Raw genomic sequence first — 21,756 nt, forward strand, 5'->3', positions numbered from 1 at the left:
ATAAAAGTTGAGACGGTTTATTTCAGAAATTCAAACTGAAATGTTACAGATCATTTGCCTTAAGCATACATGAATTGTAAAAACCTGGCTTGTATAACGAAGAATATGTCGATGGCTTTCCAAGAATCTCCCCTCATTTGACTTAAAGTTTTAGACTCTGCAATTTGTGTTTTTATATCGTTTATAATAGTATGTGTGTTGATTTTAATATGTTGCTTTTCTTAACTTATTAATATTTCAATTATTTTTTTATATTATACTAGAATTGTGCGAGTGTATTCTATATAATAGTATGGGCCAAATATAGTGCTTTTGTCTAAATGCAAACCCCCTTCACTATTTCTCGATTAGATTCCAAGTTCCCAACTAAGATCTTGATAGATATTCCCGTTTCGCCGTGGCTATACACACGCACGAATTAAGTAATTTTCGTAATAAAAGAATTGTTAGTATATTTTTATAATATTGATTTGAACATTAAGAATGTAACGTTCAATGTCAAAAGATTAAGAGTTATTTTTAAACCTATTACTTTTTATTTATTCTAGATTAAATAAAAAGAATGTTATATACGAAGGTTAAACTCTATTTATACGATGTTTAAAAACATGAAGAAAAAAAACACAGTTTTTACCTATTAGTCTATTACTAAGCACAATATAATATGAAAAATAATTAGGGTAAAGTATACAAATAAACCCTCGATTATAGATTATTATTTTGTTAAACTTTACAACTATCAAAAAGTTATATAATGATCCCTTGACTAAAATGTGATGCTTTATTGAGTCCCCATTATTAAAACTTATAAAATGATCATTCGACTACTCATTATGTTTTAAATTCGTTCTTTTTCATTAAAAAATTGACGATAGTCTGAAATTGATGTTAATCTGGTATATGAGATATAATAAATATGATCTTAGAATATCAAATGATTATCATATATCAAACAGGAGATTAACATTCACTTTTGACACTATCGTTAAATTTTTTAATAGAAAATGATGAGTTTGAAACATAACGAATAGTTTGGTGATCATTTTGTGATTTTTAATAGTCGATGGACTCAACAAAACAGCATCTTATAATCAAGGGACCATTTTGTAACTTTCGATAGTCAAAGAATCTTGAATAATTCTTTTAAGTTATTGAATTCTAAAATTAAATTTTATAATTAGTAATCATATATAATAAGCAGACAAAATGTTGGGAGAATTATATATTCAATCAAAATTCGATATCTTCTCCACCATGTTACCACTTCCGAACTTTTCCAATTTAAAAACCTGCACTTTAATATAATCTCATGCCTCGGAAAACCTGCATTGTCAAATTGCCTATAAAAAGCTAAAATTTGTAATTCATCTTCCATATGAAAACGCCAGTAGGAAAGCAATAAACTTCTGGGAAAATTGTGGGGTACGATGAATCGATTAACGTTAATCGGTTTTATTCTTCTTTCCCCGTTGTTCATCGTCCATGCACAGACTGTCTCTAATCGACATGATGATGCAAGTTCCAGAGATTCTGTCTCTAATTTCGGACCGAGCCTCGCCATTGTCGTCGGCATTCTCTGTGCCATGTTCGCCTTAACTCTTTCCCTGGTTGCCTTTACCAGATTCTGCCGCCACCGTGGAACCACCGTCCACGGCGGCGATCATCTCCCAACACATCTCCGTCGAACAAAATCTAGGTTCTCAGGTATCGACAAGAGAGTCATACAGTCACTTCCTTTCTTTAGGTTCTCTTCGCTTAAAGGGTCAAAAAGGGATTGAATGTTCTGTTTGCCTCTCGAGATTCGAAGATATAGAGGTTTTAAGATTGCTGCCTGAATGCAAACATGCTTTTCACGTCGAGTGTATCGATGAATGGCTCGAAAAACACTCGAGCTGCCCTCTTTGCCGGCGGAAGATCAACACCAATGATCCGACCATCTTAACGTACTCGAACAGCTTCCGTGTCTTAAGGAATGGATCTAACTCAAACATGGAGCTCAAAGAGGATCATCGTGGTTCGTCAAGGTTCACCATAGCCGCCAGTTTTCGAAAACTATTCAAAACGGCGGCCGATACGGCCGATGAAGATGACGACGTGAGGGTGTTCCATAAACTCAACGTCGTTTTTAAGAATCGGTGGAGCAATTTGAGTGCTTCGGACATCGCCATGTTGAACTCGGAGATGATCAGTGACATGTCGAGCGACATATCAGGCGAGTTCAAGGAAACAAAAGCGACTGAAAAGGAGAAAGCTTGCGGAGATTTTGGGATCAAAATCGACACGGTTTCAGCTCCTCCTGTTGTTAATCAAGGTGTGCGAAGATCGATGTCGGACATTACTGTCTTAACGAGGTCTCGAGATGTTGTTACGAGAAACAGGACAAGTGAGCCGTCTTCGTTGTCTGTGAATCATACAAACGAGGAAACCGTTAGGCGACAATGGTTGGCAATTGCTAGAAGAACAATCCAATTGTTTTCAAGAGAAACTAGGTATCGGAAATCTCAAATTCAGCCAATTTAATGTTGTTTCTGTTGACAAATTACATTAATTTGCTGTGGTAATTATTGATTTCTTTTTATTTTTAAAGACAGTTATTGATTTAATGTGACAAAGAGTTTCAAATAGCTACGTTCATTAGCAAATGTAACATGTGATACATTATAGAGTTCTTAAAATTTAGAGTACCTATATTTTGAAAAAAGAAGATTGTTAATCTAAAAATTTTATTTTTCTTACTTACTGTACGCACGTAAAGAAAATTTTATTTAAGAAAACTTAAATTCATATGTTTGAATTTTTTTTTTGGTAAAATGATCACTTTTGTCATTGTAGTATACTAAATTAATCATTTTCACCTCGGTCGTATTTCCATATCAATTTAGCCTTTGAAGTTGCTCAATCGCATCAATGTTTAAAATATTTACTATTATTTAGGATTTTTAAATTAGAGTTTAGGGTTTGTGATTTAAAGGTTGAGGGATTATGGTTTATCTCTGGAAATTGTTTAGATACTTTGCTTAGCCAATTGCTAGGTTCATCTTTTTTGGTCCAACTCGTGTAGGAAAGTCCGAATTAGCAAAAGAACTAGCGGCTAGCTATTTTGGCTTCGAAGAAGCTGTAATCCAACTTGATATGAGGGAGTTCATGGAAAGTCACATAGCATCCAATCTCATTGGATCACCCCCTGGGCATTCTAAGGGTGGTCTACTAACCGAGGCTGTTCGGAGACGACCGCACACAGTAGTGCTTTTCAAAGATATTGAGAAGGCCCAGCTCGATGTCTTAAACATGATCAAACAGATGCTCAGAAATAGAAGGTTGGCAGAACTGAGGCAACAGCTTGGGCAGAACTTCGTGATTGGAACAAACATGATGATTGTTTTTAGGCAGCTCACCAAGTTGGAGGTGAAGGAGATTTCTGATACAATGATGTAGGAAAGATTGGGAAGATGACTTACAATCCAAGCTCATTTGTTCACTTATTGAGGCTGATCAGCTGATCAGCTAACCGACGTTGTTCGGAGACGACCGTACACCGCAGTGGTTTCCCAGAGTATTTATGATGTCGATTGCGATGTCATAAACATGATTCTATGGATACTCGAGTATGGAACGTTGACAGACGGGAAAGGAAGAATCGTGGATTTCAGGAATACCTTTCTGGTTATGGTATCTACGGGCCTACAAAAGACGGGAATCGATCTCGATGAAGACTCCCACTACAACAGAAAGAAGAGCCTAGAGATGGAACGATTGAAAAAACGGTTTGGCCCTGAGTTTGTGAGTAGATTGGACGATGTGATTGTCTTTAGGCAGCTCACCAAGTTGGAGTTGAAGGAGATTGTTGATATCATGCTTAAGGGGGTGTTTGACAGGCTTAAAGCGAAAGGCATTCAGCTCGGTGCCACTAAAGGTTCCGAGAGACAGTGGTGGACGAAGGATATGACACGAACGACGGAGCATGGCCATTGTGTAGAGCCATCAGACATCTCGAAGTCAGCATGGAAGAGAAGATGGTTGCTAGGGAAATCAAGGAGGGTGATTCAGTGACCGTGGATGTAGACTCTAATGGGAACGTTGTGATTCTCAACGGTACCAGTGGTGCTCTTTGAATCATTGCCTCATCCAATTCCAATATTGCTCTAATAAAACTAAAGTAATTGAGATGAGTTATTTTGTTTTATGTGCCGATGAACATCTTCTGCAACGTGTAGAACAAAATGACCATTTATTGACCACAATGAATTAGGAGTGTTTGTATTCGGATAGTCGTATTTAGGGATATTTGAGATATACAAATTTGTGTTCAATTTTTTATTTTATTTTTAGAGATGAAAATTCACGAACCTACATAATAAATATATATTCTTGAAATAAAATTATAAATAATAATACAAAATAATAGATATTAACTCTTTCTAATAAATGATTTTTATGTATTTCCAAATTTTAAAAATAATATTCGTATTTTTAGAACAATCAAATTTAACAATTTATTATATATATATATATATATATATTCTAAATTAAACTTAAATTTAGAGATTGTTTTCAATATTTTATTAATGAAGATCTTTAGTCATTACAGTAATGGAGCTAGATGCTGCTAGAACGGATATATCAAGCAGGCCACGATGAAGACGTGTAGTCATATTAATTTTCAGCAAAAGAGTCGAATTTTTCTCTCGATATGTAAATTTGGATCAACAAAAGGGTCGAACGTTTTCTTTCGAATGAGTATACACTGTTCCTTCATTTTTTTCATTAACAGTGTATTTCCTGATCCAAATGCACGTATCAAAAATAATATATATTGGACCATTTGCTGAAGATGAATATGGCTAAACGATCTGGTCGTGGCCTGCTTGATTATATCCGTTCTCCCAACGGTTGGCTCCATTGTTGTAATCGCTAAGGATCTTCATTAATGAAAATACTAAAAACAATCATTGTAGACACCCGTTTTTATCCGGATCTTTTCTATTTAATTTAAATTTTATTATTATTATTATTATTATTATTATTATATATTAGTATTATTATTATTATTATTATTATTTTATTAATACATTTTGTTTTACAGGCCAAAGCCCAATACAACTCAAGCCCACCAGGAGGCCAACCAATCCCCAGGCCCAGTACAAGCTAGCCCAAATTCAGATCCAGCTGCTGACCAAGTTTGAACCAACCCATCAGATTAGGATTTCAAACCCTAAAATAGATTAGGGTTTTAACCCTAATCCCCAAATAATAGCCACCGCCTTCAACTCCTCGGTTCCCAGCCAACGCTAGAGTTGGGCTTCACTCTTGTCGCCGCCGATAGCATCCCGCCGCCGCTGTCGTCCTCTACAGAAACCATACAGTTACAAATCAGTGCAAAACATCACCAAATCAATCTCAACTTATCATCTATAGTGGCCTAAATCGAAACCCCAAATAAAAAATCCCTAAATCCTGAAAATATGGGATTTTCACTCAGCTATACTCAGAGAAATCAAAACCCCTATTCTAGATATCATCATCATCAAATCCATCACAGAAAATGGAAATAAAAATAGAATGGAGAGAAAATGAGGGCCATTCGGGTTTTTTAGAGAAAGACAGAGGAAAGCTGGAAACAAAAGAGAAATAAAGTAAGGGGTTTACCTTGGATTCAATCCGACCGTTGATTGCTTCACCAGAGTAGATGACCTTGTTGTCAAAGGTAATCTCGTAGGGACTTGGGTTCTAATTTAGGGTTAGGGTTATTTTTAGAGTGGATTCTAGGGTTTGGTAATGAGAGGGGTTGATTTGGGGGAGGCTATTTTGTTTATTTTGAATCCCGTGGCCACCGACTTACGGTGGCCGGGGAGCTGCGTTGATTTTGCTAGGGGGAACGGTGAGAGAAGAGAAAGGTTTGGGATGTTTTTTGGGTTTCCTTGTTTGGTGTTAGAAAGGAAATAGAAGAGGGGAAGGAGAGAAAGTAGAGAACGGCTGAGAAGGGTGTAAGGGAATGAAATGTTAGGGTTGTTTGAAACCCTAAAAGGGGTTATATTTTAACCATCATGCGTCGTCGTTTTGAAAGGGGAAAGGGTTCTGCATTTTTTAGTTTATGGTATAATCATGTTTTTAGTCCTTCTGTCTTTGAATCTTATGTATCAGCCATTAAATGAAGTTATATTTATTTGATTTCGAGCCTTAATGTTTCAAAAATTTTATTTTGGTCCTATTGTTATATGTTATGCTACTATTTTAAATATCTGATTTTGGCTATGGTATTTGTAATAATTTTATTTTAGCCACCTATTACATGTGTTGTGTGATTTTGGCTGATGTTCGAATTTGGCCCTCAGATTTGTGCATCTTTCGTTTTAGTCACTGCTTTGGCATTTGGTTTAAATATTTCTTTATCCTTTATATTTATGTGTAATTTCAGTTTAGTTCTTTAACTAATATTTCTTCGATTTTAGCACTTCAAGTTTCTATATTTGTATTTTGGTCCTTAAATTTCTATTTTTTGTTATGTTGGCTCTCTAGGTTTATGTTTTTACTGTTTTAGTTCATAAGTTTCTGTTTTTGCCACTTTCGGTCCTTTAAGTTTCTATTATTTTATTTTAGTCCTTTATGTATGAATATTTTATATAATGTAGTTATTTGTGAATATATATATTGTTGGCTCTAGTTATTGTACATGTTTTATTTTGTTTTTTAATTGTGTTTATTTCCATGGTTTTATTTATTTGTTAATAATATTCAGATACTTTTAAGAACACATATGCTTAGAATGAGCGTGGAAAGTATCACTTGGTCGAAGTGATGCGATTCAATACGGCATTTTAACGACATAAGTAACTTGATTAATTTGTTTATATTGTAATTCAAATGATGCAATGAGTATTGTTGTAAATATCAATTTATTTTATTTCATACAAGTTGTTTATATTTAATTTATATTCTATTTGTTTTTTAATCGATGAGGGAATATTTTTTTACGGATAAGAAATAGACGAGATAACTTTTCCGACGGAGGATTGCTAATCTCGAAGTTTCTTTTCAAGTTAAAGAATTTTCTCTAATTAATTATTTCGAAGTAAATTAATTAAATCTCAATAAACGAATCATTGGTTAACTTTATATTTGATTCACTATTTCCACCATGTACAACAATGTGTAAGCGATACAATACCAGTTTTTGGGTGTTGTGGGGGTGCTAATCCTTCCCCACACGTAACCGACTCCCGAATCCATTTAATTGAATCTTTGGTGACGCAGACCAAATTTTGTCTTATAAAATTATTTTAAAAAAAAATTGTTTTAAAAGACGTTTTTAGGTATTCGACCTACCTATAATCCAAAGGTCGATGACGACTCTATTCAATTTAATTTCAAATTAATCCAAAATCACCAATTTTTCCAAATTAAAGTCATAATCGTTTTTAAAAAATAATATTTTATTTTTTTTTATAAAAAAAATGGTTATGACAGCTTGGCGACTCCACTGGGGATTTTTTTTAGAAAGTCAAGCTGTAGGTCGCTTACACATTGTCGTTGTGGTCGAATTTATGAGTTCGATTCTTTAGTTAACTTATGATCCGTTTATTGAAATTTTTAATTGCTTTATTTTTTGTCATACTAACATTTTATTTTTGTTTTTCAGCTTTGTCAAGATTTTATCATTTTTTCCTTGTTTTGTTTTCCTTTTGAGTCGAAGGTAGGTATGTTCCTCCTCACACACATCACTACATTTGCATAACATAAGCTCTAGACACGAGCTTCGATCCAAATTAGTCAGGGTGATTGTTTTACTCTCGTAAGAATTTATTCTTCGTATGAGTTTTAGCAAGTAACCCATGGGATACATTCCTTATACCTTCGTAGGAATTTATTCCTCGTATGGGTATAAGGCAGTGATCCCCTCGAATTGAACTCGTTCCGTTCGAAACCTGTAATGGGTGAGGATCGAGGGTCTGGCAGCCCAAGGGGGCACCGACATCAAGCACAATTTTCCTGTTAGAGTCGAAACCATGCATATAGTGTGAACTGTAGAACGATCACCCTAGGTATAGTCATACCGAACCTCTGTTTGTCAGTAGGTACCCAAAATAGGTGTACACAAAGGAGGAGCGTTTCTGAACCTTTCCTTTTTGCTTTATTTTTTGTTGAATGAAAACATGTGAATTAGATATCATGCGGTTAGGATTATTTCTTTGAAATTATTCATTTTGGGTAGATAACATGTACGGATAGGATTGTTATCTATTTAAAGCATGCTCGGGTAGATAACATGTCGGGTAGGTGTTATATTCATAACATTTTTATCTATATCAATTATTTATCAGTACTAATTAATTTCTTTTCTTTTGTTTGTGTACACTAACTTGTTTCTTTTCATTTGTTTGTGTCATTTTGTCATCATTCTTTGCATTGCATCGTCATGACATAATGCGAAAATGTTGATCCACAAGGGGATATTCAAGAGAAAATTTTCACAATGAGAGATAAAAATTTTCAATCAAGCAGTCACATATACAAACATGCATCGAGGGCTGAAAAAAGTTCATAGTACAAGAAGGAGACTTACTCGAGGATCGTACAACATTCAAGACGATGATACACCGAGTCGAGGAGTAATCCAGCAGTAGGTTCTTATTTATGAGCATTTCATTGCCAGCCATTAAGGAGCGATGCACTGACTTCAGTACCGTAGGGGCATCAAACGAGTTAGGTTACAAAACTCTTGAGGGGCATCATTTTCAAGGACGAAGATCCAAGACGAAGAAACGACTCATTTCAGATTCATCATATAAGCGAAGTCAAGTCTGTAAAGTGGACTGTCTTGTAATCTGAAAGCTTTTATTTTTGGTGAAAATTATTCTACGATATTCATCATTGGGATCAACATTTTTGTATTTGTATTTGCATCATTGCATTCTACATAACATTCATTTAAGTGTTTTTACACGCATTAATCCTACATTGTGGGAAACTTTGAGGAAGCGTTTCTAACTGTGCAACTGTATTCGCACAACACTGAGAATGGATGCAAAATTCGAGCAACTGAAGAAAGAGCTGGAAGAGAGTTTGCAAAAGATTCAAGCAGAGTGGGAAGTTAAAATGGAGCAGGCACAAAAGGCCACCATGGATCGTATCTTGCGAAATCAAAGCGACCTAATGGATCGAATGGTAGAAAAATTGGCTGGGCTCAACCAAGAAAGAGGCAAACAGAAAATTTCCTCGACTGGAGGAACCTCCAATGTGTGATAGCCCATGCTAGTCCCCAAATAATTATTTCACCCCACAAGCTTTCTAGCCATCAAGCACACTTCTCCACCACTAAAACTCATGTAACTGTGCTAGGTCCTCGGGATCACTATACTAATCATAGTATGTCAAATTCTGATAAGATGAAGAGAGTCAATAGTGAGATCCCGGAGAATCTGAAACAGTGGTGCAGAGAGACATTCAAGGGAACAAGAGGACATAGCTATCACAATGAAATGGATGCAACAGAACTAGTCTTAGTTCCCGACTTGGTGCTCCCGCTTAAATTTAAGATGCCCGATTTTGAGAAGTACAGTGGAACCAGTTGCCCTAATGCCCATCTCACGATGTTTATTCGAAGAATGACTGGGTACACAAACAATGATCAGATGTTGATTCACTGCTTCCAAGCCAGTTTAATTGGACCCGCTACAAGGTGGTACAATCAACTGAGTCGTACTCAAATCCGCTCTTGGAATGATTTGGCTAGTGCATTTCTGAGTCAATACAAGCACATGATTGATATGGCCCCTGATTAAACAATGCTGCAGAATATGAAGATGAAGAATGGTGAGAACTTCCGACAATATGCTCAAAGATGGAGGGATGCCGCATCTCAAGTACATCCACCAATGACTGAAAAAGAGTTCATCACTCTATTCATTGATACGTTGAAGTCTTCATATATCGACTACATGATAGGAGCTGCCACCAACAGTTTCTCTAACATCGTCATGTGTGGAGAAATGATCGAAAAAGCAATCAAGAATGGCCAGATATGAGGCACTAGGCATGCCGACAATAAGGAAAAAGCTGAGATTAACATTGAGAGATCTTATCTAGCTAGTCTAGGGACCAAACCTCATAAGACATTCTATGAAAAGACTCACATCAGTACAATTCCAATGACATATGAGGAGTTGCTCCCAGTGCTAGTTAAGATGAATTTGGTGACTCCAGTTCGGTCCAAACCAAGAGAAGCCCCATATCTTGAAGGCCATGATATTAACGCCATATGCAGCTTTCACATTGGGAGCTCAGGGCACACCACTGAGAATTGTAGGACATTGAAGCACAAGGTCCAAGATCTGATCGATTCAGGGGCATTAAGATGGGGCATTATGATCGGAAGTCGGCTGGGGCATCCATCAGGAGATTTTGTTGAATTCTCATGCATGACATCTTGTTTGAATTTGTTTTTCTTTTGTTCTTCTTATGTTTAAATGTTTGTAAATCACTTGACCTTTGAACATTTTCAATAAAATGCTTCATTCTTAAGAAATGAACAATGAGCAAATTTTAATCTTAAATTCTTTGAATATCATTTTAATTAAAAGTTTTTTAATAATTGAGGTTGTGAATCTTTGACAAATGATAAGATTGAACCCTGAAAAACAATGACCCCTCGATCTTACTCCAGAGATACACCAAATTATATACCATTCTCTTGCAGGGACCGAGCTAGTTTTCTATTCATATAAAGAGTCAATCAAAGGGTTTGGCATTCAGGTATGTGTTAGGAGCGGACAAAATGAGGGAACTACCACATAAGATTGCAAAACTAATTGGTTCTTATTTCTGTTTATGACGTTCAATGATGATCATAATCTTCCCAGATGGAATGGTCAAGTAGATGAATCTAGTTTAGGTTAGTTGCTTGGAAATTGAACTCTAACGATGAGATTTTCTGACCTTCAACAAACACTAAGTCTATAACAGGATATCCTCAACAAGCTTAAGAAATGGAATCTGTATTCCCAAAATATTATATTATATGTGTATACAATAAAGCTGAGTTATTCCGCTAAAGCAATTGGTTATAGAGGAAACTCGAAAGCCCTGGCTTTATGAATAGACTATATTCAAACCATGACATTGATCAGGTACTTGGCAATTCGGTGTTTGCTCCACTGTGGTTGTCAAGTTGAAGACTTTGTGATGACATGAATCTTTCAGCTAGCCAAACAAAGGCAATTGTAAAAATATATGTACAATAAAGCTGAATCCAACTAGCCAAGCAATGGCAAATTAAATCAAATTTACTAAATAAGGAGTTTCGGTGAATATAGACTAAGGGAGTTGAGGAAGACCTGTTATAGTCGACTTCACATGAGCACTCAGAAATCTCATTTTAAGACTGATATTTCTGCACTACCTTGACTAGGTAAGTCTACGAAGATTGAACAAATGAAAGATTTCAGAGAACTGAAATAGAAGTGTTCTAAAGAGTCTAGTAATTAACTATGCTAGTTGTGCCATTTTGTTTGCCTCCGATCAAAATACCAAACTCAGAAAGAGTGGCATGCTATGATCTTCACGAGGACTAATCGATGAAACAAACCTTAGAATTTAGGTAGCCAACCTCAAAAACAACCTTTCGATCTTGATAGTTGTCAAAAATGTGCAGCTATCAAAGATTAAAAGAGCAGTTGATTTTTTATATTCAATGAATTTATATTGTTATGATTTGCTCCAATTGTGAAGCCAAATAAAGAGAATTATTTTAGTTTATTTGAAAATGAAAACCACATATTTGTTCTTCGTTAAGTTGTTTTCAAAAGAACAAAAACATTTTTAAACAAGATAAGTTCCCTGGAAGTATATCTTGGAATTCAACGAATATCTATCCGAAGTTCAAGATCGAAGTGGTACAAGGGAAGCCAATTATTGGGACAAAGTTTGTTGGGGCAAGGAAACAAATTGTCTCATGTTGAGTTTTGCAAGAGTACCCACTGGTGGAAATGAAGACAAAATAAATCAAAGATATAGTGAAGAATGCTCTCGCAACTATTCTTCTTCCAAATCGAGAAAACATACATCAATACATACATACATACAGACATACACATACATATATGATACATAAATTTTGCATCAACCATTAATCATCATGTATATTAAAGGCAATTTTCTCCTCTCTCGAGGACAAATTCAATAAAACTTCAAATAAATTTCATCTTGACATCCATCATAATATCAAAGATTAGGCATCCATAAATACATCATTTTTATCTCTCAAGAAATCAAAGCTTGGAAATGACCAGATGTCTCTAACTTGAAGAAGCAATGATTTGGCTTCCTGAAGTCAACAATCAAGACATTTCCTCAACATGCAGGAACAAACAGACATTTTATCACCTTTGAGGGTGTTTTTCTTGAAACAAAATTTTGTCTCGCTTAAGACATTTTCCCATAAATTTTGAGAATTTTAAAAAACCAATTTTGTCTCGCTTGAGACAATTTCTTTCAAAACAAATTTTATCTCACTTGAGACATTTTTCCTTTGAGATACAAAATTTGAATTTATTTCTCATTAAACAAAGTTGATCTCATTTGAGATCGCTTTCTCTTAAAACAAACTTCGTATTGCTTGAGACATTTTTTCCTTTGATATACAAATTTTGAATTTGATTCACTTGAAACAAAAATTGATCTCACTTGAGATCGTTTTCTCAAGAACAATTTTTGTCTCGTTTTAGACAATTTCTCTAAAAACAAAAGTTGTCTCACTTGAGACAATTTTCCAAATTATGAATTTGTTTCACTGGAAACAAACATCATCTTTGAGTCATTTCTTTTGAAACAAAGAATCTTTGAGTCTATTTCTTTTGAAACAAAACTTTGTCTCTCTTGAGACAAATTTTATTGAAAAATCTTTGAGTCTGTTTCACCTAAAACAAAATGAAAAAAATCTTTGAGTATGTTTCTTTGATAACAAAATTTTGTCTCTTTTGAGAAAGTTTCTTTTGAAATAATCTTTGAGTATGTTTCTTGGGAAACAAAATTTTTTCACTTTTGAGACAGTTCTTTTTGAAGAAAAATCTTTAAATATGTTTTTATGAAAACAAAGGTTTGTCTCTTTTAAGACAATTTTTCTTAAAACAAACATCTTTGATATTGTTTCCCTTGAAACAAAACCTATCTTTGAGTTTGTTTCTCTTGAAACAAAAGTCTGTGAGTTGTTTCTTTTGAAATAAAAGTCTGTGAGTTGTTTCTTTTGAAATAAAAATCTGTGAGTTGTTTCTTTTGAAATAAAAATCTTTGAGTTATTTATTTTGAAAAAAATTCTTTGAGTCTATTTCTTTTGAACCAAAGTTTTGTTTCTCTTAAGAAAATTTCGTGAAAAAATTTGAGTCATTTCTTTTGAAACCAAAATCTTTGAGTTTGTTTCTTTTGAAATAAAGTTTTGTCTCTCTTGAGACAGTTTTTCTTGAGAAAAATCTTTAAGTCTGTTCCTTTTGAAAATTCTTTGAGATTGTGTCTCTTAATAAAATCATCTGTGATTCTATTTCTTTAAAAACAAATTTTGTCTCTTGAGACAATTTTTAATGAAAAAACCAACCTTTGAGATTGTTTCTTTTGAGAAAAATCTTTGAGTCTGTTTCTTTGGAAACAAAATTTACAATCTTTGAGTCTGTTTCTTTTGAAACATCATCTTTGAGTCGGTTTCTTTTGAAATCATTAACCCTAAAGATGGCCAGAACTCTTCGTCACGTATGAGTCGTGTCATCTCCTGACCAGATCTCTTCATCACGTAGGAGCCGTGTCACCCCTAGATAACCAGACGTCCTCATCACGTAGGAACCGTGTTATCTCCCTTCCTAAAGATGGCCATAACTATTCATCACATATGAGCCGTGTCATCCCCCGACCAGATCTCTTCATCACGTATGAGCCGTGTCACCCCTAGATAACCAGCCGTCCTCATCGCGTAGGAACCGAGTTATCACCCTTCCTAAAGATGGCCAAGAACTCTTCATCACGTATGAGCAGTGTCATCCCTCGACCAGATTTCCTCATCACGTAGGAACCGTGTCACCCTTAGACAACCCGAACTCTTCATCACGTATGAGCAGTGTCTTCCCCAACAACCAACATTATCCAATTTCTAAGATTAAAAAGGAGAGAACCAGACAAAAACGTGTTATCTTGTCGTCTTTTCCCTATTCTTGTTAACAGAAGAATGTGCAAAGAGGGGCAGCTGTAGACACCCGTTTTTGTCCGGGTCTTTTCTATTTAATTTAAATTTTATTATTATTATTATTATTATTATTATTACTATTATTTTATTAATACATTTTGTTTTACAGGCCAAAGCCCAATACAACTCAAGCCCACCAGGAGGCCAACCAATCCCCAGGCCCAGTACAAGCTAGCCCAAATTCGGATCCAGCTGCTGACCAAGTCTGAACCAACCCATCAGATAAGGGTTTCAAACCCTAAAATAGATTAGGGTTTTAACCCTAATACCCTAACAACAGCCACCGCCTTCAACTCCTTAGTTCCCAACCGACGCTCGAGCTGGACTTCACTCTTGTCATCGCTGATAGTATCCCGCCGCCGCTTTCGTCCTCTACAGAAACCCTACAGTGACAAATCAGTGCAAAACATCACTAAATCAATCTCAACTTATCATCTACAGTGGCCTAAACTAAAACCCCAAATAAAAAATCCCTAAATCCTAAAAATATGGGATTTTCACTCAGCTATACTCAGAGAAATCAAAACCCCTATTCTAGATATCATCATCATCAAATCCATCACAGAAAATGAAAATAAAAATAGAACGGAGAGAAAATGAGTGCCATTCGGGTTTTTCAGAGAAAGAAAAAGGAAAGCTGGAAACAAAAGAGAAATAGAGTGAGGGGTTTACTTTGGATTCAATCCGGCCGTTGATTGCTTCACCAGAGCAGATGACCTTGTTGTCAAAGGTAATCTCGTAGGGACTTGGGTTATAATTTAGGGTTAAGGTTATTTTTAGAGTAGATTCTGGGGTTTGGTAACGAGAGGGTTGATTTGGGGGAGGTATTTTGTTTATTTTGAATCTCATGGCCACCGACTTACGGTGGCCGGGGAGCTGCGTTGATTTCGCTAGGGGGAACGGTGAGAGAAGAGAAAGGTTTGGGATGTTTTTTGGGTTTCTTTATTTGGGGTTAGGAAGGAAACAGAAGAGGGGAAGGAGAGAAAGTAGAGAACGACTGAGAAGGGTGTAAAGGAATGAAATATTAGGGTTGTTTGAAACCCTAAAAGGGGTTATATTTTAACCATCATGCGTCGTCGTTTTGAAAGGGGAAGGGGTTCTGTGTTTTTTAGTTTATGGTATAATCATGTTTTTAGTCATTCTGTCTTTGTAATCTTATGTATCAGCCATTAAATGAAGTTATATTTATTTGATTTCGAGCCTTAATGTTTCAAAAAATTTATTTTGGTCCTATTGTTATATGTTATGCTACTATTTTAAATATCTGATTTTGGCTATGATATTTGTAATAATTTTATTTTAGTCGCCTATTACATTTGTTGTGTGATTTTGGCTGATGTTCGAATTTGGCCCTCATATTTGTGCATCTTTAGTTTTAGTCACTGCTTTGGCATTTGGTTTAAATATTTCTTTTATCCTTTATGTTTATGTGTAATTTCAGTTTAGCTCTTTAACTAATATTTCTTCGATTTTAGCACTTCAAGTTTCTGTATTTGTATTTTGGTCCTTAAATTTCTATTTTTTGTTATGTTAGCCCTCTAGGTTTATGTTTTTACTGTTTTAGTTCATAAGTTTATGTTTTTGCCACTTTCGGTCCTTTAAGTTTCTATTGTTTTATTTTAGTCCTTTATGTATGAATATTTTATATATGTAGTTATTTGTGAATATATATATTGTTGGTTCTAGTTACTGTACATGTTTTATTTCGTTTTTTTAATTGTGTTTATTTCCATGGTTTTATTTATTTGTTAATAATATTTGGGTACTTTTAAGAACACGTATGCTTAGAATGAGCGTGGAAAGTATCACTTGGTCGAAGTGATGCGATCCAATACGGCATTTTAACGACATAAGTAACTTGATTAATTTGTTTATATTATAATTCAAATGATGCAATGAGTATTGTTGTAAATATCAATTTATTTTATTTCATACAAGTTGTTTATATTTAATTTATATTCTATTTTTTTTAATCGATGAGGGAATATTTTTTTACGGATAAGAAATAGATGAGATAACTTTTCCGTCGGAGGATTGCTAATCTCGAAGTTTCTTTTCATGTTAAAGAATTTTCTCTAATTAATTATTTCGAAGCAAATTAATTAAATCTCAATAAACGAATCATTGGTTAACTTTATATTCGATTCACTATTTCCACCATGTACAATAATGTGTAAGCGATACAGTACCATTTTTTGGGTGTTGTGGGGGTGCTAATCATTCCCCACACGTAACCGACTCCCGAATCCATTTAATCGAATCTTTGGTGATGCAGACCAAATTTTGTCTTATAAAATGATTTTTTTAAAATTGTTTTAAAAGACGTTTTTAGGTATTCGACCTACCTATAATCCAAAGGTCGATGGCGACTCTATTCAATTTAATTTCAAATTAATCCAAAATCACCAATTTTTCCAAATTAAAGTCATAATCGTTTTTAAAAAATAATATTTTTATCAAAAAAATGGTTATGACAATCCCTAAATTTAAGTTTAATTTAAATGTGCATTGATGAAAATTTTGATTTGAAAAACGAAATCATTGTATGTAAATGATATGAAATAAATATTGATGTAGATGTTTTTAATCGGTTGAGATCATTGTTGACTTGGTGGAAAGGAACTATAAAATAATTTCTCTTAAATTTAAGTTTAATTTAAATATGCATTAATGGAAAAAACTGATTTAGAAAATGAAATCCATGTATGTAAATGCTATGGATAAAAACATTGATGTGAATATTTTAATTGGTTGAAACCATTGATGATATGGTGGAAAGGATCCATGAAATAATTTCTCCTATTTTTGGGTATACAAATATTGGATATTCGATATTTTATAATACTAAAAACTTGATCTATACCTTGACTTATAATAATAACCAGGTACCTATAAAACTCAGGTTTTAAAGGCTCATGTCTTATTACATAATGTAAGACTTTTAGTTTTATATCGAACGATAATAGATGAATGAGATTAATCGGTAATAAATTAGAAGACATTTAGTAGAGAAAATTAATTAATTTCATTCATCTATTTTTACTCATCCAATAATATTAAATATATATAAAATTAAAAGAGAGACCCATATTAAATCTAAATTTAAACTTTCTTATCGTTTAAGTTTTTAAAATTTTATTTCAACTGTTGTTGACGTGGTAGAAAGGATCAATAAAATAATTTCTCCTAAATTTAAGTTTAATTTTAAATGCATTAATGGAAAAAAAATTGATTTGGAAAATGAAATCCATGTATATAAATGATAAAAACATTGATGTGAATATTTTAATTGGTTGAAACATTGATGATGTGGCAGAAAGGGTCATGAAATATTTTCTCCTAATTATTAGAATTTGTTTTTAATTTTTGAAAATTTACAACCTATTTAATTTTTTACTTGGATAAAGTTAGTTAAATATAAATTTGATCATTTTTTATCAATATATATCTTTTGAAAAGACCTATTAGTTAAATATAAAATTTAATCAATATAGTTTTGGGTAAAGTATAAAAATGATCTTCGATTATATGGTATTACTTTATTAAATCCAGAGACTACTAAAAGTTATAAAATGGTCATCCGATTGTAAAATGTTACTTTGTTAGGTCCCTTAACTATTAAAAGTTATACAATGATCACCTAACTATTTATTAAATTCCAAACTCATCATTTTCAGTTAAAAATTGACGGTATTTTGAACTGAACATTAACGTTCTGACTGTGATACGATAAAATCTAATCACAGAATCTCAAACGACTATCATATCCCAATAATCATATTAACTTCTAGTTTAGATAATAGATATTTTTTTAACAAAAAAGGATATTTTGGAATATAATAAATAGTTAAATGATTATTTTGTAACTTTTAATAGTTAAGAGACTCAACAAAATAAAACTTTATAATTGGAGGATCATTTTATAACTTTTAATAGAAGAGAGATTTAATAAAATAAGTCTACTACCATTTTTGTGTTTTACCCTATAGTTTTTTTGAAAATCCCTAGATCTCTCTCTCTCTCTCTCTCTATATATTCGTGCGCACTACACTACTTAAACCCAAATAACCACGTGTTCATTTCAATAAGCTATCACCTTGTAGGTTTTACAGTAGTTTACTGTGTAAATTGTGAGTGATGATCGCTAGGGTTTTTTGCTCAGCCGACTCTACTTACTGATCGTTATCCTTTCAAAGAAATTGAAAATCCGAGGTCTGTGAAAATGGGATTCGGTTATCAAACACCAGTCTTAAGGATCAGGAGTGATTCAATTTGTTTGGATAATAAAGCGGTGAGATTTGGCCAATATTTCCGTTCGTCGCCGATAACGATCTCTTCCCGGCCGGCGAGTGATAGCGGATGTGTAGCTAAAGAAGCCAAGTTCGAGGGCTTCACAGAGAAAGCAATTGAAGAAATTATGCTTGCCCGAGAGGAATCCAGACGGCTTGGCCATGATTACATTTGGAGTGATAATCTTTTATTGGGTCTTATCGGTGAAGGTACTAGCATTGCTGCCAAAGCTCTTAAATCTATGGGAATCAAACTCAAAGATGTACGTAAACATGTGAGTCTTATGAAACGAAAGAGTAGGGGGGACTGCTGGTCTAGGGTTTGATTTTTTGCACTTTCAAGATCTGGTTTTGTCATTTGAAGAGGCCCGTAGACGTGGTATATCTCTCCATACAATTTCCCCTTTTTCGTTTGTTGTTAATTAGTCGTTTAAGGGTAAATTATGCATTTACTACCTAAACTATCAATTTTGGTATGCTTTAGTACTCAACGTGTTTTTGGTACTTAGATTTTCATTTTTTTTCAAGACATAACAACTATGGTTACTAAACGAAAATTAAACTTGGTATGGTTTTTAAAAAAATTGAAACTTTAGATACTAAACTAAATGTATAGTTCACCTGTTGTTTAAATCAGTTTTCAAACTGGAATTTACCTAGTAATCACCATGTCCTTAGCTTATCTCAACAAATCCTTGAATGTTGCCCAGAACTGGCCCTTAGCTTTGAAATTTTACTTTGTGAAAACTTCAGGCCATAATTTCATTGGACCGGAGCATCTTCTTCTCGGGTTGCTTAGTTGGCATGACAGAGGAAAGCTAGCATCTGTTCTTCATGATCTAGGAATCGACTTTAGAAAACTTCGCGCACAGGTAAAAATACATTCATCGACTTGATCTTGTTTCAAATGCCTGGTTTATTTTTAGCTCAATTGTCTACTAATTTGACCAGGTTAATCGTATGGTTGGTGAAGGCAATGTGTTTAGCGTTGTTACTGAAGGGATCAACTTGATTGAGCTGGCTGAGGAGAATTTCACTAATTTCTTTATCTTCTTACTTGACTTGATCCAGTATATTGGAGTTTTGACGATCGATGGATACAGTGAGCATATCGAGAAAGACCCGATTTTGGCAAGGCCAATCAAAGTTCCTGAACCATCACAAACTATGTGATTACGAAAATGAGGCCTTTGTTGCTGCATTGCTGTCGGACCAGTACATTAGGTAGGAGGTCTTCAAATTTTCATTCGAGTATCTGTTTTCTGTATGTACCTCACCTTGATTTCTGCATACTTCAGTGATCGTATTCTACCTGATAAAGCAATCGATTTGATCGATAAAGCCGGAGCTCATGTTTCCGCCTGTCATGAAGAGGTGTGCTAGTATTACAATCTAATCTTTCTTTTACAAGTTGATTTCATGGAACAATTGTTGTTGCAGATCCTTGATGTAGTTACAGAGCTTAGAAGAGAGCTCAGCCAGCGCATAGAGGCAAAGAAGGAAGAAGGCCGGAGCCGGGACTTAGAGAAGGTACAAAACTTTACGAGATCATTTTTATGTTAAGGAGGCAATAGGTTTGTGGAAAAGATCAATATCATTTTTACAAGATCACTATCCATTCTTTTAACAGTTCAGGGAATTACACAATCTAGAAATGAAGATTGGGTTTCAGACCCGTATATTCGGTAAGATGAGCGAGGAAGATATTATGACTGTGCGAAATGTGGACATTCAAGGTATAGTTTCTTCATGGACTGGTATTCCTATCGAGAAAGTAATATACGATGACTCTGAATCTAATTGGCTCCGTAAGATGGAAGAGACTTTTCATAAGCGAGTCATTGGTCAGGATGAAGCGGTGTAAGCCGTCAGCCGTTGTGTCCATAATGATCTCTGCGAATTGTTTAGACGCCATATTCAGCCAATTACTAGCTTCATCTTTTTCGGTCCAACTGGTGTAGGAAAGTCGGAATTAGCAAAGGCACTAGCGGCTAGCTATTTTGGCACCGAAGAAGCTGTTATCTAACTTGATATGAGGGAGTTCATGGAAAGTCACACAGCGTCCAATCTCATTGGATCAACCCCTGGGCATACTGAGTGGGGTCGACTAACTGAGGCTGTTCAGAGACGACCGCACACAGTAGTGCTTTTCAAAGATATTGAGAAGGCCCATCTCGATGTCTTAAACATGATCGATCAGATACTCACAAATGGAAGGTTCACAGACGAGAAAGGAAGAATCATGGATTTCAGTAATACCCTCCTGATAATGACATCTAATGCCGGAAGTAGTGTAATCGAGAAGGGTCTCGATGGAGACTGCTTTTACGATAGAAGGAAGAGCCTAGTGATAGAAGAACTGAGACAACGGCTCGGGCATAACTTCGTGATTGGACTCAGGGTAATTGTTTTTAGGCAGCTCACCAAGTTGGAGGTGAAGAAGATTTCTGATACAATGCTTATTGGGGTGTTTGACAGGCTTAAAGCAAAAGAAATTCAGCTCGGTGTCACTTAAAGGTTCCGAGATAGGGTGGTGGAAGAAGCATAGGACTCAAGCTACGGAGCATGGCCGTTGAGAAGAGCCTTTAGACTCGTCGAAGACATGGAAGAGAAGATGGTTGATAGGAAAATCAAGGAGGGTGATTCAATCACCGTGGATGCAGACTCTGATGGAAATGTTGTGCTTCTCAACGGTACCAATCATTGGCTGATCCAAAGTTGTCTTAGGACCTAATTAGTATTTAATCTCAAAATTTGGAAATGCGAAGATTTAAAGTTTATAAACTTACAGGGATCAGAATTATTATTAAAAAATAAATAAAAAATTGGATTTTACAGAATCCGCGAGTTTCGTATAATACAGGTACTAAATGCAGTATTTGACCAACCACTTTCAATTTGGATTTTTCATCCGGGTCCATCTTTACACACCATCCAACACTTCATTTTTCTCTATAATGTACCCGAACAAGAGAATGATAATAAAACCCTGCAAGGACCATGTGAAAAACATTAAACATGTTTTGTGACATAAAATCATGTCCTAAAGAAGATGGTTAATTCTCTCAAAATCTACAACACATGGTTGACTGAACATAGTGATCAATCACATCAATTTTACTAAAAGTGAGCCTCCAATATACATCTAAAGAGTAAGAGTGAAATTAAGGATTGTACATATTGGATGACCAAGTGATCGAGTTAAGTTCGAACAGTTCACGCACTCATTAAACATCCCTAAGTCTA

At 34.7% G+C, this 21,756-nt stretch overlaps 3 pseudogenes; all 3 read left to right on the forward strand.

Moving 5' to 3' along the window:
- Positions 1-1,427: 1,427 nt before the first annotated feature.
- On the forward strand, positions 1,428-3,435 carry LOC120169334 (annotated as a pseudogene).
- Positions 3,436-3,585: 150 nt separating this feature from the next.
- Positions 3,586-4,134, forward strand: LOC120169335 (annotated as a pseudogene).
- Positions 4,135-18,333: 14,199 nt separating this feature from the next.
- LOC120169280 lies at positions 18,334-21,295 on the forward strand (annotated as a pseudogene).
- Positions 21,296-21,756: the final 461 nt, after the last annotated feature.

Source organism: Hibiscus syriacus, unplaced genomic scaffold (assembly GCF_006381635.1).
Source record: "Hibiscus syriacus cultivar Baekdansim isolate YM2019G1 unplaced genomic scaffold, ASM638163v2 tig00111758_pilon, whole genome shotgun sequence".
Classification (NCBI taxonomy): Eukaryota; Viridiplantae; Streptophyta; class Magnoliopsida; order Malvales; family Malvaceae; genus Hibiscus; species Hibiscus syriacus.